This window comes from Cupressus sempervirens, chromosome 4 (assembly GCF_028749045.1).
Source record: "Cupressus sempervirens isolate cs-2001-9-10 chromosome 4, ASM2874904v1, whole genome shotgun sequence".
Taxonomy (NCBI): domain Eukaryota; kingdom Viridiplantae; phylum Streptophyta; class Pinopsida; order Cupressales; family Cupressaceae; genus Cupressus; species Cupressus sempervirens.
Window position 1 is genome coordinate 13,111,991 of NC_143121.1, and position 13,754 is coordinate 13,125,744.

Here is a 13,754-nt window from a genome sequence, read left to right on the forward strand (position 1 = left end):
ATGCCCTAGCCATTTCCTCATTAGTGATGCCAAAATCATTGTTAGATTCATCACTTAGGTGTACAATACCTTGTTGTATGTTTGATATGTTAGGTTGGTTGAATTCAAATGAATGTGATTGTTCATCTTCAGGTGAGGTTGGTACACTTCCTTCTCTTGGTGGCATTGGCATGAATATAGGTTCAAAGTTAGGACTCCATTGAACCATCCCATGTGTGGGTAAGTGTTTGGAGGAAATCTCATGATAGGTGCATTGGTCAAGGTTTGTTGTGCCATAGCTTGATTATGAGGATCTTGTGGATACATATTCAAAGGGTCTGATAGTAATGGTTGTGATGCCTCAATTTGGTCTTCGTCAAAGGTTTTTTGGATTTTCTTGCTCTTTCTTTGTCTTGGATGAGGCTTTGGTTGTGCTTGTGCCTCAAAAAACAAAGGTTGATAGAGTTTCTCTGGTCTTTGAGCTACTTGTCTCCTAGTAAGTGTTGGCATGATACATAAGAGTGCAAAGAGTGGTGAGTACTTTTTGGGATTTTTAATTGTTTAGGAATGTTATGCAATGTGAGGAAATATTGGATGAATTATTGTTTTGATGTGCAAAGTGAAAATATCCTAGGGATGTTATGCAAATGCAAATGCAAGGTGATGTTTTGAAGTTTGACTAGAGGGGATGAAAATGACTCTAAGGTATGCAAAATGACAATTAGGGTTATGTTTTGGACTTGTTAAGGGTACTAAAGGTTGATGTATGCAAGATATATCATGTGAAGGATGATTTTATAGGGTTTGTAATGACGTTTGGGACATGAAAAATGAGGGTAAATGCTCAAGAAGGTAATTTGATTGATGGACAATTTGATAGGGTTTGGTAGTAAAAATGATGCTAAGGATTTTGATCAATGCAATATGAAGGGGATATACCACTAGGGTAGGTCAAAATGAAATTTGGGGATGCTAGGGATATGATTATGTTATGAAAAGGGTATATGGAAAGTTTTGAACTTAGATAAAACCTTTTGAAAGTATTTTGCCTAAGAGTTTAACCTTGTGATAAATGACTTTGGATCTTGACCAAAAACTGATAAAAGATGAAAAGATCAAATTGATAAAAGATGAAAAGGTAAAATATATATCAAGAAATAGATAAATTTTGACCAAAGAAAATGATAAGAAAAGATAAAAGGAGTAGTCAAGATCCATTATCCGTCAACACTAGGAGATACTCTAAGACTTATACTTTTTCTAGATTTTTGACTAAATTCAATGGTGTTGGGGGTTCAAAATGATGTTTTGAAGACTCAAAATGATGGTGATGGTGAGAATATATGTGATACAGACAATGGCTATGATGTAAAAGGGGGTTTTGGGTGCAAGATGCAGTTTTGGGTCAAGTGCAGAACAGGGAGGTCTAGAGGCTCCTAGATGCAGTTTTGGGGTCCTAAAGTGCAGTTCGAAGGCCAAAAATGGTCATGCAGGTACCCAAGTGTACCCTAAAAATTCCAAGTGCAACCTAATAGTACCAAATACATCATTGATGAACTTTGATCTAGTTTGGGTGCAGTTGGTAGTTTTTGGGTGTAGTTGGTAAGCTAGGAAGAATGTTTGCTGATTCTGAGGGGTATGGTTACCAAACTGACATGCTAGGAAGCCAGAATGTTGGGGTTGATGTTAGGATGGGTTGGGAGATGTAAAATGAAGGCTATGATGTATATAATGATGTCTTAAGTGAAGGTGATGATGATTAGGTGCTGTCGAATGCAGATCCAGGCAAGCTAGTGCAAGGGGAGCTATCCAGGTACCTAAGGACACTTTTGAAGACCCAAAATGTTATCTAGAACCCAAAATTGGATCTTAGGACCACCAAGTGTTCCTAGAAAGTGCAAACTACATCAATGATGTATTTGGAGCCCATTTGGGCACAGTTGGTAAGATGGGTTGAAACTGAGGCAATTTTGGAAGCTATGGTTTTAGGATTGATGTCACAGAGAGGTAAATGATAGAGGATAGTGTTAGGGCTAGTTTGGATGCTCAAAATGATGATTAGGACACCCAGAATGATGGATAAAGTGGTCAAGATGATGAATAGGTATGCAAAGATACAAGGTGGTGAATGCAAAGTGTTGATTCTGAGATGGGAATGCAAAAACTAAGGAAAGTAAAACTGAAGCCAAATGGATGCAATATGAAAAGTAATAGATACTAAATGAGGACTAAAAGGTGCAATATGAAGTCTATATGATGCATGAATAAGGCCTATACTAGGGTGAATGCAAGTGAAGTCTATGCAAGTGTGAGATCTACGTTTTGCCAAGCACGTTTAAGAGCACAAGTCGCCATGTTTTCCAAGGTTCGAGTGTGTTGAATCAATGTTTGAAAAGTTTGATAAAGGTTGAAATGTTTTGACAATGTGTGAGGTTTTGACAAGTTCAAATGATATCCAAGGTGTAAATTTAATAGTTTGGCTTTTATCTTGATTATGTATTACACACACGCAAGACACATTAAGACAATAATAGTTGTTGTAAAAAGTTAACAAACACACCACAACCTAGGCTTTTAGGACTGTATCCACTAAATTCCTACTTGAGCCGAAGTTTAGCCATGCTTATCCAAAGTGGCCAACCTATGATCTTGGCACCATAGGCTCGCCCTTACAGCGCACTCACTTCTCGGGGCTACCAAGATTTATTTTCCAAGGGGCATGACTTAGCAAGGGATTGTTGCCTCTACTAAGGACCATGAGAATGTAGGATGTCTTCATGGGCATGGGTGACCCCTTGAGCCAGTGGATAGAAAGGATTTTGGCCACTAAAACATGGTTTTTAGTAAGGGCATTCCATTCCAAAATTTAATGATAAACATTCGCAAAAGGTCTCCCAGCCCCAAGAATCGAGGTTTGACGCACCACAAGGGTACTGGAGGAGAGCTATCATGCAGCAATACTGCTAACACAGCTTTCACTATAATTGAGTTTTATATAGTGGCTAGAATGTTGACTTGGCTTTGGCCTATTATCACTCTGAGGTCATCCCCTGGCATACCCAATATCGAGTATCTTGGTCCAAGGCAGGCCTCCTATAGAAGTTACACAGATTTCTCTTACACCCAAGATCCATGAATGGTGAGGGGAGAGGATACGTCCAATGCAACTCCAAGGGATCTAACACTATAGGCACACTAGGCAGAAAAGAAAAAGGTTCTTTTTAAGCACCAAAAAAAATGTTATCTAATTTAGGAAATCCACACACATAGTTTTGAAAGACACACAAAGTCTTCGATAATGTCCTGCAAACAAAGCATTAGTAGTATATGATCATGTCTTCATCCCACGATTGCCACATGCTACAAATAGACCATTAGTAACACAAAAAACACCTAATCTATGTCCTAGAGAGTGATAGGAACTTGAAATGCAGATTTTGATTGGTGCATGTGCTTACTGTGAACCTAGGTGTGCTCCGATAATGCAAATTGCTCCCTAGAAGGCCAAAATGGCTTTGAACATCCCCAAGTGTGCCCAAATAGGGTAGATTACATCAATGACATAGTTGGGGCCCAGTTGGGTGCAATTGGTAGTTTTAGGGCGCAGTTGGGAAGTTAGGTGCAGGGTGTGGGGAAATGGGTGCCTAGTCAAGACCCAAAAACTAAAATTTTCAGAGCTACACTCCCAAGTGTGCCCAAATAGTGAAGACTATGTCAATGATGTAGTTAGGGCCCTGATGGGAATAGTTGGTAAGTTGGAAATAGTAGAAAGAGGATTTGCTGTCTTCTGGGCTCCTAAAATTGCTCCTAGGGGTCCCAAGTCCGCCCTGATAGAGCAGAGTGTGCCCTAGGACAGCAAGCTAACAAAAACATATAAGCATTTTACTGGACCCCTTGATTAATCTATGTGTGAAAAGGAAGAGAAAATAGTCATTATACCCTTCCAAGTGAGCTCCTTCCTTGCACCTACAAGCACAAACAAGAAAACCCAAGTTAGATATGCATGTTCACATCGGGTTCACAAAATATAGGACAAGAAAAATGGGTTAAATGCATAACATACTATGAGAAAATCACAAAACTCAATCAACATATGTTAGCACCCACTAGTCTACCATGAAAGCCAAACTAATAAAGAAAGCAATAGAAACCCCCTTTTTCGCTTGTAGCTCCCATGTCCTTCTTTCTTCTCCAAATGATTGTAGCTCCAAAGTTGCCTACAATGCACACAAAATTGAAGCAAAAGTCTTATGATCTGGATAATGCCATGAGAATACTTGAAGTTTTGATTTGAATGTGAGAGAAAGAATGCAAAATGTAAAGAAGTAGAGACTCAAAGACTCAAGACTTAAGCAATCCAGATTTGAAATGAGAGGAAGGGTGTCCATTTTATAATTTTCATGTAGGGTTAGAGAATTGGATTTTTCACCCATAGACATGTGATGTGGCAAGAGATTCCTATGACGCATATGACATAATATGCCAAAAGTAGGATTCTTATGACACATGAGAGTCAAATATGGAAAAGAATCTATGACGCATCATAAGATTCCTCAACCCACTTAAAGTTAAGAATCTATGATGAATAACCCAAACAGGGACATGCATAAGAGGTAATAATAATTCCTATGATGCATATGACAGAATATGCTAAAAGTAAGATTCTATGACACACGAGAGTCAAATTTGGAAGAGAATCTATGATGCATCATAAGATTCCTCAACCCACTTAAAACAAAGAATCTATGACGAATAAGCCAAATAGGGACATGCCTAAGAGGTAATAATATTTGATTATGACAAGTCTTAGCCAAGTTTCAAAGGAGGATCCACGAGGTGTCACATCCAAGTGTCATGATGACGCAATATTTTATGGAATATTTGAATTAAAAATCCTCTTATTCCACAAAATAAGAATTAGTAGAAAATGGATTTAATGATGAAAAATAGAACTTAGGAAATTAAGAATTTCCATGGTTTGTAGATAATGAATCAATTAATTAATAAAATTAATTAATTGAGGATGATAATTGGGAAGAATAATTAGAAGGAACAAGATTAAATTATGTGTTATTTAATCCTATAGAGAAAATTAGTAGATGATTGGCCAAATTGATTAAATGAATGCGACCATATCCTTTGACAAAAATGTGACAATGATGGATATTGAATAAGATGATGAAAAGGTCAACCAAAACCATGGTCAAATTAATTGATAGATTGAAATTAATAACATACCAAGGACACATGACATGAATAAATTGATATGTAACATTTAACTGACATTGTAAATGCTACAAGATTGAAATTGATCATAATAACACTGACAACATTGTCAATATTATTAAAATACTTGATGATGCCATGATCTGACATTGGAAGCCTCAACAACATCAAAGATTGAATGACATGAATGATATTTTGACCTAGCACTGAGAGCCATGACAGTACTAAGGTCAGATTGATAAGATTGATAAGTTGATAGGTTTCCAAGGCACTGAAAGCCACAACAATGCCTAGGAGAAAATAAATGATGATTGATTTGAGATGTTTGATATGTTTTGGGTTGATTAGGACTAATTTCGAATGATTTTGAGTTTATTTGGGGTAATTTTGAGTTGATTTGATATGATTTTGAGTTGATTTGATATGATTCTGAGTTGATATGAAATTGATGTGAAACGAGATACAAATGACAAAATATGGTCAGTTTGGCCAAAAGATCAAAGTTAGTAGAATGAGAAAATGGGACAAATTAGTATGAAGATGTGATGAGGTCATAGATGCGAACCATTTTTGAGCGTCTACACTTTGCATGATGACACTTATGACCAATTCCCTCTCTTACATGCGCACTTGATCTTTGACCTGTAAGTCCTTATAAAGAAGTTCTATACTTGATTTCCCACTCAAATATCCCTTTTCAACTCTAGGGTTTCAATGGATTAGGTAGGATACAATGTATCTGTACCATATCTTGTTTCTATCTAGAAACTTTGTGATTAATCCATTAGCATTCACCAAAAAAATTTTACATAGTTTTCTATGCTACCAACTCATCATTCTTATCTTCTATCTGGTTCACAAAATTCTAGATAACTACCATGTTGGCTTAGATTTGGTTAATCTTCAACTTTTCAAAATAATGCAGCAACTCGACATCATTGGTTTACTGATCCTCAACATCTTCTATATTACTGGGCTTCTTAACATTTAAGTGGCACTCGACACCCGTATCTTGCTTGGCACCTGAAGACTTTTGGCACTTGATCTTTGCTCGGCATCTGAAGACTACTCGACACTTGATCTTTTCTCGAGACCTAAAGATCACTCGGCAGACACTAAAGTTGAACTTGCTTGGCTTCAACTGCAAATCTGTTTAGTACTAACTAGGACTTAGTTAATCCCTACATCTTTGATATGTCTCAGTGTGTCCATCCTCTATATCTTAGAGTATGTCATCAATACACTATTTCATCAATGGATTAACTAATCCTTGTACTTCATTACAACATCATAACTTCAACTTTTCTCTAGGTACTCTAGTTACATCTTATTGATTGCCACCTTCTTGTCAATCAACTAGTAAATAGTATTTGGATCACTAAAGAAATTGTCATTCCTACAAGTAGCAAGTTTGACATCAATGAAAAAAAATGATTGAAAACATTCTTTACCAGTTCCATTATCCTTCATTCATGATCTTTTTTAATCATTTCCAACAATCTTCCTCTTTGGCATTGATGGCAAACCAAATTGATCAATTGATCAACTTAGTTACCACCAAAATTATATACATTTTCTGCTACTTTCTGCTTCCTTATTGACTGCTACATCCTTACTACTAATCTCATATCTCTCCATATCTTGACCTTTCAATTTCTCATAAATCTCCCTCTTTCATATATGTCTCCCTCTTGCTTTTGTGTTTATCAGTTTTCTACATATATCTCTCTCTTTGACATAAATGCCAAAGATTTAGCATATTTAAAATGCAAAAATATAAGCTTTCCATCTCATGTTTTCTCCCTCTATCACCATGCTTATGACTGATTTGGATTTTCTACTCTTGCTGTCATTCTCTGCATCATTCTTCTTATATTTCAATGATTAGTTCTTGTTGATGTAGGACAACTTCTTTGTTGTTTTAAATTGCTTGAGTTAGGGTCATTACACCCAACTTGCCTCTAAGATATTCATATGCATCCTTGGGCAATGGTTTGGTGAAGATATCTGTAGTTTTTTCCTTTGTGTGAATGTACTCCATCTTCACTTGTTTTTCTTCCACCAATTCTCTAACATACTGATACTTGATTGCAATGTGCTTGGTTTTTGCATGCAATACCAGATTCTTGTATATATTTATAGCACTTGTATTATCACAATATAGTGTCATAGGTTTGGTTACTTCTTCATTCATTCTTTTCAATAGATGTTTAAGGCACACAATGTTTGAGGAATTGACTGTTGTTGCCACGTATTCTACTTCTACAGTGGACTGAGATGTGCATGTTTATTTCTTACTAGTCCAAGTAACTAGCCTTTTACCTAAGAATAATGCTCCTCCACTTGTACTTTTCCTATCATCAATTTTTCCTCTCCAATCTACATCTATATATGTATTGAGCTCAAACTTCTCATTCTTTTTGTAATATAGGCCACAATCATCACTTCCTTTGAGATACCTCATTATCCTTTTTACTACCATGAAATGATTTTCTCTAGGATTGGTAGAGAATCTAGCCACTATTCCAATTGTTAGTGCTATGTCTAGTCTGCTATGTACAACATATTGTAGTTTTCCAATCATGGATCTATACGTTGTTTGATTGACTTTGGCTAATTCATGATTTTTAGATAGCTTATGTCCTATTGTCGTTGGTGTGCTGACTAGTTTGGAGTCTTCCAATCCAAACTTCTTGAGTATCTCTTTGATGTATTTTGATTATGTCACAAATATACCATGTTTTAGATGATGCACTTGCAATCCTACAAAGAATTTGATTTCTCCAAACATAGATGTTTCAAACTCCTATTTCATTTTGTCAATAAAACTTTTGCATAGTACTTCCTTTCCTCCAAAAACTATATCATCCACAAATATTTTAGATACAATAATATCCTTACCTTCTTCTAATTTGATGTACATGTTGCTATTATCATCAATTCTTTCAAATCCTATTTGCACCAAATACTTGTGAAGTCTCTCATACCAAGCTCTAGGGGCTTGCTTCAATCCATATAGAGCTTTATGTAGTTTACATACCTTATTTTTGTTCTTCTCATCAAAAAAACCTTTTGGTTGCTCTATGTAGACTTCCTCTTCAAGTATACCATTTAGAAATGTGGACTTTACATCCATTTGATAGACTTTAAATCCTTTGAAGGCTGCATATGCCAGTAAGGTCCTTACTCCTTCCATTCTAGCAACTAGAGCAAAAGTTTCTCCATAATCTAGTCCTTCTTCTTGTGCATATCCTTTGAAAACTAGTCTTGCCTTGTTCCTTGTGATTTCACTATTTTCATCTAACTTGTTTCTGAACACTCACTTGGTTCCAATCACATTCTTATCATCTGGTCTTGAGACTAAGGTCCATGTCTTGTTCTTCTCAAATTTTTCTATTTCTTCTTTCATAGCATTATACCAGTCATCATCTATTATGGCTTCACTTACTATTTTTGGTTGCATTTTGCTAAGCAGACATGTTTCATTTCTGAGTCTATTCATTGTCATTGGTTTTGCCTCTTTATTTCCAATAATTTGATCTATAGGATGATGTCTTTTCACATACTTTTCCAATATAGGTTCTTTCCTTGTTTGCATGTTGTCACTTTCAAAATCTGTATTCTCATGCATATTTTCATCAGGTATTTGTTCATTTTCTTCTTGTTGACTATTATTAGAATCTAAGTGAATATTTTCTACATTTTGCATCTCAGCTTTTGAATGTGTTTTCTCTTCAACATTTATTGTCTATGACTCAACAAATACTAGATTTTGTTGTTGATTGTCCTTCTAAGTTGAAATTTCACCATTATTAGGTATACCTTCATAAAAGTATACAAAGTTCTTATATTCTTCTACTTTCTTGGTGTCCTCAACACTTTGAACTTCTAAAAACTTATCAAATTTCACATTCGTGCTTTCTACTAATTTGTTAGTGTTAACATTCAAGCACTTATAAGCTTTACTTCTAGTAGAATAACCAAGAAATGTGCCTTCCTCACTCTTTGCATCAAACTTTCCATTATTAGACTCTTTATATATATATATATATAACATTTGCATCCAAATACTTTGAAATTTTCTACATTAGGAGAATGCCCATACCATAATTCAAAAGGTGTTGCATTTGTACTTTTCTTTACTTGAACTCTGTTGAGTTTGTAAACTGCAGTACTTACAGCTTCTCTCTAATATTTGAGTGCAACATTTTTCTCCATCATTAAGGTCTGGGCATAGTCAATAATTGATCTATTCCTTCTCTCTGCTATACCATTCTAAGGTGGAGTCCTAGGTGTTGATGTATGCCTTTTGATTCCTCTTTCATTGTAGAACTCTTCAAATTCTCTTGATGTGAATTCACCTCCTCTATCAGATCTGAGACATTTTAGGCTCTTTCCAGTTTCTTTCTCAACTTTGGCCAAATACCATTTGAACATTTGGAATGCATCTATTTTTTGTTTTAGGAACATGATTGTCATCATCCTTGAATAGTTATCTACAAATAGTATTATGTATCTGTCACCTTTGTAGCTTTGTACTTCAATAGGACCACACAAGTCAATATGAACTAGCTCTAATACTTCATTAGAAGTACAAGTCTTTCTTTTTAAAGTTGACTTGGTCATCTTCCCTAGTTGGAATTGTTTACACATGATTTTATCAGGGTTCTTCAACTTTGGTAGTCCTCTGACTTTCTTCATTTTGCTTATGCTTATCAGATTATCAAAATTTACATGACATAGTCTCTTATGCCATAACCATACATCATTAGTTTGAACAATAAGACAAGAAGCATCTTCCATGTCTAGGTAAAATAAATTACTCCTAGTCTAATCACCTTTTCCTATTAGACTTCCTTGAGAATCATAAATCTTAGCAATTCATTTTTCAAATTCAACCTTACATCCTATGTTGCCTAACTGTGAGAAACTTAACAAGTTATAATTTAGGTCTTCAACATAGTATGCATTATCACATGATATATTTTCAATAAGCTTGATACTACCTTTCCCTTTGATCTGACATGGTGCATTGTTACCAAATCTAACACTATTTCCTTCATATTGAATAATGGTAATGAACTTACTTTTGTCTCCAGTCATGTGATGAGAGAATCCACTATCTATGATCCATCTATCATTCTTGTTCATGCAAGTTACCAATGCAGTTGCTTCATCTTTATCTAATTCGTTTTTCATAGCCAAATAGACTACTTCATCATTCTTTTGTTAGAGTCTTCTTCAACAATGTAGCATCTTTTGCCTTTATCTTTATAGTCCTTGTTTTCCTCTTTCTTGTAATTTTTCTTTTGTGTGCACCTGGCTGCAATGTGACCAACTTCATTACAATTGAAACAAATGATTGACAGCTTACCTTTGAATTTGCCTCTTCCTCTATGAAATCTTCTTGCTAATAATGCCTCCAATTTGTATCAGTGTTGCTATCACTTGATACATACTTTCCTTTTCCATTCTTTTTCTTTTTTTGTACTTCATCATTATCTTTTATCGTCATCTTAGCTTTGAATACAGATTTAAAGTTTTCCAGCTTTTAGTTGTCAAAGTTGAATAACTCAAAAGTAGTGAGTCTTCTAATTATTCCTTCAAATGTCACTATGTTTCCTGGTACACATCTTAGCTCTTGGATGGCTAATACTCTTATAGCATAGATGGGAAGAAAAGTTCTCAAGTATGTGTTGTATACTATTTCTTCTACTAACTGTCCTCCTAGGCTTCTTATGGCACTAACTACTTCCTTCATTCTTGCACTGTATTGAGCAACATTCTCTCCTTCTTCCATTTTCATATCATCAAACTTTCCTCTTAGGCTTTCTCTTTTGGCTTTCTTGACATTTTCATCTCCTCCATAGCTTCTTGATAATGTATTCCACATCTAATGTGAAGTATCACATCCTTTGATGTCATCATAATTGGAAAAGCTTAGTGCTGAAGCAATATCTAACATTGCTTGATTGTGCTCCCTCTTCTTGCTCATGTCATCTGTAGTGAGGGGTCCTACAGGATCTACATGGTTATCTATGATTGAGGTTTGTGCATAGTTGCCTATTGATCCGAGGTGTAGCTTCGTCAAACTTTTCCATGCAACAAAGTTGTCTTTATTTAGCTTGGGAACTTCTCTCTTAGACATCTTGATCTTTCTATTGCTAGTACCTTGAAACAAATCAGGAGCCTGCTTTGATACCAATAGTTAGAATTATTCCAAATAATTGAGAGGGGGGGTGAATCAGTTATTCAAAGTCCAATGATGTCAAATTAAACTTTTTCTACAAATCCTTAATGGAACATAACTAAAATTATCATGTATGCAATTATACATTAAACAACCATGAAAAGTAAACATGCATCACACCATAACTCTAAGGATTTGATAACTTAGAAACCCTCCAAGAATAATAAGGTAAAATTGGAGTGGGGATGATACCCACAAAATAATTGTGCAATTTATTTCAACCACTTTTGATGGTTTGCCCTGTTAAAGGCTTGCATTGTTAAAGGCTACAATACATTGTTAAATGTGGCCTTGTTAAAGGATTTACATAGACTTGTTAGGCTCACCCAAATTTTATGGATTTGCAGTCACCTTCACAAAAGAATCTTTCATCCCTCTCTAAGGATCTCCTATCTTCCTCCTAAGGATCTCTTATCCTTCTCTTAAGGATCTCTTTATCCTTCTCTTGAGGATCTCTTTGTCCTTCTCCTAGGGATCTTCTATTATTTTCTTGAGGCTTACCCACCTAGCTATTAAGCTAACCTAGCAATGTAGGGTTTTAGTATCTAATACAATGCTAAGAAAGTATTAGAAAGGTTTTGACCTGATATAGATTTGCAACCCTCACTGCGTAGATTTTAGATCACTCTTGAGTTCCTTTCTTTGTTTGGCTTCTCTTCCTTGCAATGCTGATAGCTTGTTCACCCTTCAAGATCTATCTCCTTGAGTTCTTCCACTCATTATACCAATGCAATCTTTGGTCACTTGATCAACTCAGAGTCTTGATGCTCCGTTCTTACTCCTCTAGGCTTCTTTGCATAATCAAACTTATGACCAATTCCCTCTCTTACATGCACACTTGATCTCTGACCTATCACTCCTTATAAAAAAGTTATATACTTGATTTATTTCTCAAATATCCCTTTTCAACTCTAGGGATTCAATGCATTAGGTAGGATACAATGTATCTGTACCATATCTTGTTTCTATCTAGAAACTTCATGATTAATCCATTAGCATTCACCAAAAACATTTTACATAGTATTCTGTGTGACCAACTCATCATTCTTATCTTTTATCTGGTTCACAAAATTCTAGATAACTACCATGTTGGCTTAGATCTGGTGAATCTTTGACTTTTCAAAATCATGCAGCAACTCGGCATCATTGGTTTACTGATGCTCGACATCTTTTGTGTTACTCAGCTTCTTAACATTTTACTGGTGCTCGGCACCTATATCTTGCTTGGCACCTAAAGACTTCTCAGCACTTGATCTTTGCTCGACACCTAAAAATTGCTCGACACTTGATCTTTGCTCACCACCTAAAGATCACTCAGCACACACTAAAGTTGAACTTGCTCGGCTTCAACTAAGAATCTGTTTAGTACTAACTAGGACTTAGTTAATCCCTACATCTTTGATATGTCTCAGTGTGTCCATCCTCTATGTCTTAGAGTATGTCATCAATACACTATTTCATCAATGGCTTACCTGATCCTTGTACTTCATTACAACATCATAACTTCAACCTTTCTCTAGGTACTCTAGTTACATCTTATTGATTTCCACCTTCTTGTCAATCAACCAGTTAATAGTATTTGTGTCACTAAAGCAATTGGCATTCTTGCAAGTAGCAAGTTTGACATCAATGACAAAAAAATGATTGAAAACATTCTTTACCAATTCCATTATCCTTCATTTATGATTTTTTCAATCATTTCCAACAATGTTTGGCCGAGGGCCTGCTAGAAAGATTAGTAGCCTTCCTTCCCATCTACCATCCTTTAGCGAGCTTACTATATATCTTCGTAACTTTGATTTTACCAAGTGACATGAAGTTTCCACAGTGGAAATGCAAGTTAGGCCATTTTTATTAAAACTAGTCACCAAATGGAGGGTTTTGGTGAATTCAGGAAATATGTTCAAATAACTTTAATTGAAAATCACTTCAAACTATAAAACCACTTGACTTCTTATACTAAGATGATTGGGATTCAAAATCAATCATTCATTCGCATGTACCAATCCATTAGAGTCTATACACTGTGGAAATGCATTCTTTTACAAGGAAAAATGAGATCTTTTATTGATTCAAATGGAAAAATTACATTCTTTGTCTTTCACACTCCTGCAAGGGCTATTTTGGGTAAAAGTACAAAGTTGTGTCACCTTTTAGGCTGACTTATTAGACTGACTAAATTTGAGTAATTCTATCAAAAAAATGATTTTTTTCAAACCTGTGATCTAGATAAATTCATTCTAGCTAAGTTTTATATGGTCTAACATTTTTCCAATTTGAAATGTCTATTAAATGCATG